The 4,673-nt window shown below is 40.3% G+C and overlaps 1 non-coding gene across 1 annotated transcript; it reads right to left on the bottom strand.

Moving 5' to 3' along the window:
- Positions 1 to 4,161: 4,161 nt before the first annotated feature.
- On the bottom strand, positions 4,162 to 4,233 carry Trnat-agu (transfer RNA threonine (anticodon AGU)). Its single transcript has one exon. It is a non-coding gene; the product is annotated as a tRNA-Thr (tRNA).
- Positions 4,234 to 4,673: the final 440 nt, after the last annotated feature.

The raw sequence follows: 4,673 nt of genomic DNA, 5'->3' as shown, positions 1-4,673 counted from the left end.
TTATAGCAGCTGAATCTGTACCCCCATCTAAGTATGTCATATACAACCACCTGATCCAGGTAGATCTTGCTTGATGATCAAAGCCAAGACTCCATGGCCTTAAATAGAAGTCAGAAAAACCAGCCCTTTATGCAATTTTCTCATAATGAGCCTCTAGTGTGCCAGGGCAGGCTGCATATCACTCTGACACAGTGCTCACAGTGCAGTAAATGAAAAGACCTTGGTAAATATCTCCTGATCGATTGAAAGCCTATTCATTTTGAGCCAAGAGAAAGGGAACCCAAGCTCAACATCTGTCCATTCCCAAAACACAACGCCTCTCATAAATAATTTCTAAGCTGGATACTAAGTGCAGGAGTGGGTCATTGCCTACTGGGAAGATTAAACTGGACAGAAATCCAGGTTCCCAAATTCCGTCCACTGCTCTTTCGCAGATGATACCTTACAGCCACTTGGAAGGTATTCATAATCTAACTGAAGCTAATTAAGCAGTAAAACAGGGTATAAGGAACTGATGTTATAAAGAAAGGTGTTGATGCCAGGTGTGGTGGCACATGCCTGTAATCCCAGTGGCTTGGAAGGCTGAGTTGGGAGGATTGAGAGTTCAAAGCCAGACTCAGCAACTTAGCAAGGCCATAAGCAACTTTTCTAAATAAAAATATGAAAAAGGGCTGGTGATGTGGCTCAGTGGTTAAGTGCCCTGGGTTCAATTTCCAGTACAAAAAAAAAAAGAATAAGAAGAGTGTTAGGTGGATATGTGTTCTTGGGGACTGAACCATAATTAACGAGAAAGACACATTTTTGTTAAGCTGGAGTTACTGAGATGACTGGAAACAGACATCTAAGGAGTACCGTCAATGACCTGTCCCAGCTGACTTTCCTGGAACAGTTACTACAAGGTCCAACTGCAGTTCCACACCACACCTACGCCTACTTTGTGTGAAGTCGGCATTCCTGGCATTTCCAGCAGGCTGGGGAAGTAATGAGAGTGAGAGAGCTTCCACATTAGCTAAGAGGAGGAAGCACTCACGGAACAGGTGGAAGCTTCTCCCAGGGAAATCCTGGAGGCTCGCTGTTCCTGTCAACCACTATCATGTGCCTGTAAATTGCATTTGACAGGAAACATGGTGTCAAAGGAGTAGAAAGTGACAAAAACCAAAAATATAAAAGCATTCCTGCCAGAACTCAGTCCAGCCTCCATGCATGACATTAAAGATACAAAAAAGGAGCCACCCCCACCCCTCGCACCCCAGTTTGTACAGCTGCCCCTGGGACTTTTCTCCATGGTAAGAACAGGTGGAGAGTAGATTCTAAAGATTACTCAGAAACAGATTAACCTGTAAGACTACAAACACTGCATGCACCATGCTACCAAAAAGGCGGTTGATTTGCCTGCTTGGTTGTTTTCTTCCTTTTGTTTTTCATAGTAGACCCAGAGCAATTCAATCACTCAGTACAAAATGAAAAGCAGGGCTCCCTGTTTAAAATTTTAAGATTTCAAGATTTTGATAGAAGGACACTAAACCAAGTCCTTTTTCCAGGGGGACTGTGCAAATTGCATATTCATATAAACCAGTGCTGGGTAGACTCTACTCTCTGTAACACTTTTTTTTTTTTTTTAATATACCAAGGATTGAACAGGGGTACTCAACCACTGAGCCACATCCCAGCGCACAGTCTCTCTCTCTCTCTCTCTCTCTCTCTCTCTCTCTTTTAATTTTTTTTAAGTTGATATGGACACAATATCTTTATTTATTTATTTTATGTGATGCCGAGAATTGAACGCAGTGCCTCATGCATGCAAGGCTAGCGATCTACCACCGAGTCCACATCCCCAGCTTTTTTACTTTTTATTTTGAGACAGTATCCCACTTAAGTTGGTTAGGGCCTCATTAAATTGCTGAGGATGGCTTTGAACTTGTGATCCTCCTGCCTTAGCCTTCCCAGCTACTGGGATTACAGGTGTGTGCCATCACATCCAGCAACATTCTTTTTTATACCAGGTAGAATGAATAGTTTATTGTCAGGTATTTACTATGGTCTGAATGTGTTTCCCCAAATCCATTAACTCCATTCCACAGTGTTGAGTGGTAAGATATTTGGGGGGTCTAGATCATGAGGGCAGAACCCTTCTGAATGAATTAATGTCACTCTATAAGAGCTTGCAGGAGCAGGTTTGCTCTCTTGCTCTTCCACCTTCTGCCACTAAGAAGACCCACACCTGATACTGGTGCCTTGATCTTAGACTTTGCATCCTCCAAAACCTTGAGAAGGAAAAAAAATATTTTTTCTGTTCTTTGTAAATTAGTCTAAAAATTGTGATAGCAGCACAAAACAGATCAAGACACCACTCCACCTCAATATCCAAGCTGTCTGATGCAAATCCCATCCCTTTGCTTAGAGCCTGGGTGGTCCTGAGCAAGTTATTTATGCTCTCTGAGCCTCAGATTCCTCAAATGTAAAACAAAAATGACAATATAGAAAACAACATTTACAAAGCTACTGGTATAGAGTAAACAAAATTGGCTGTTATCAGCTATTTTTAATAACTAGCAGGAAGGCAGTCGGTTAAGAAATGCATTGAATGATAGTCAGCGATTAGGAATCATTGGAAAACTTAATATTTAGGAATAATATTACTGCTGAGGAAGAATAGTCAAATGTGTGGGTAATTCCATATTTACCCTGGAAATGATTCTGTAAAAGACTTGTGTATCATCCCATGAAGCCAGTTCCTGGCTACTGAATAGAAGTCACTGGTAGGCAAATTTGGGTTCCACAAAGAGAAGAATTTTCTATTATGCCATATGTGGAGAGGATCTAATGAGTTCTCCATTTCCAAGGACATCCAAGGAGGCTGAACCACCACCTCGTCAAGATGCAGAGTAAATTTATGTATTAGGCAGATGGCATTCAAGTTCTCTTCCATCCCCGAGATTCTATAGATTCAGTGTAGTTTCAGTGCTTCTATTCTGCAGCTACAATGTCTAATTTTATTCCTTCCATGGCCCTCCACCAAATCAGCCCTTCTGTCTTCCCTTCTTTCCTGTTTAACCATTTTTCTGTAGCCAAGTGCACTTATAGACTCAGGAAACTCCATCCAGAGCCCTTATTTTCCTTCCCACCAAACCCTCTGTTGCCGTAAGCAGCCCACCTTTGCCCATTCCCTAGTCTTTCTATTTTCTTTCCTTCCTTCTTATGTTGTCTCCTATATTCCCACTTTAGGAAATCTACCCTTATTAGGAGATTTGAGAAAGGAGGTGCTAGAGCACAAAAGGAGCAGAGCACGGGCCTGAAGACCTGTACCAACCCTCCCGCCTGTACCTAAGTACCTTCACAAGTCCTCCAGCCTATGGGGTATGAGCCTGGGCAACTTATTCAATCTACCTCACTCCCATTAGTTTATCTGAAAAATCTGAATAATATTAGTACCTACTTTATAGGGTTATTCTGAAGTTCAAATTTTAATGCAGCAAAGTGTTTAGCATGTAGGTAGTCCTCAATGGGTGCTAGCAATTATTATTATTGAGCTTCACCAAAAGACAGTTGTTAAGATGATCCTGTTCCTGCTTTTTGTTCAGCTTCTAAAAAGTGTATGTGTGTGCAAATATGCATGTGAGAGATAGGGAGAAAAGTAGAGAAAGCTCTCTGAAAGAGTTATATGTCTTTTTATGTTTATCAACAACACAATTTTAAAGATTGTCCTCCATGCTCATGGAACCATTCTGCATACATAGCAAATAACACAAAAAAACGTTTAATAAACGATTTCTCCCAACAGAAAGTTTTAAGAACATAAGAAACATGAAACCATTCTACCATTGATATCTTAAGGATACAATTAAATGGTAAGTATTAAACACATGTAGATGCATATTTCATGTCAAATATATTTAACATACCATGGGTACTATACATTAAATCAATCTGTGAGCAATTCAAATGACCACCATAGTTAAGAGTATTTCCTTACAAAAATATGATATGATGTTAGAGGCCATTCCTTTCTTTATTTTTTTAATTTTTTTTTTTTAGTTGTAGGTAAACACAATACCTTTATTTTAGTTTTATGTGGTGCTGAAGATCAAACACAGTGCCTCATGCATGCTAGGCAAGTGGTCTACCATGGAGCCACAACCCCAGCCCTATTTTTTAATTTTTTAGCAGTACGGGGGATTGAACCCAGTGCCTCATGCATACTAGGCAAGTGCTCTACCACTGAGCTACACTGCTAGCTGGGAATTATATTTATGAAGCTCAGCCATCTCACCTTTGCTTTCCCCTTTGTCCCTGCCTATTTATCAAACCATTCCATCCACACCACCCAGGGGCACTTGACATACAGAGTTGAAACTCAAAGTAAAGCCTATTAAGTGCCTCGTTCAGCTTCTACTTTTTTCCCTCTTCAATAACATCCATAAGAATCCCATCTGTCAAATGGAGAGTGATACATTTCACTCCTTTGTCAGACAATGTTTAAGAGAGAGTTCAGCCTCGTAAAAATTAAGGACTAGGGACCACTGCTTTAAATGGTTTCATTTATTTGCACTTTGGTAGGAACTAGATTAGGAAAGAAACCCCAACATTACTGTAAAGGAAAAACCTCTATCTTTTGCTTTACCTCCCATAGTTCTATTCAAATGTAAATTTTGAGTGTTATATTTTTAAAATCA

The sequence above is a fragment of the Marmota flaviventris genome, chromosome 3 (genome assembly GCF_047511675.1).
Source record: "Marmota flaviventris isolate mMarFla1 chromosome 3, mMarFla1.hap1, whole genome shotgun sequence".
Classification (NCBI taxonomy): domain Eukaryota; kingdom Metazoa; phylum Chordata; class Mammalia; order Rodentia; family Sciuridae; genus Marmota; species Marmota flaviventris.
Note: the sequence above shows the minus strand (reverse complement) of the source record. Positions and strands in the feature narration are given on the sequence as shown.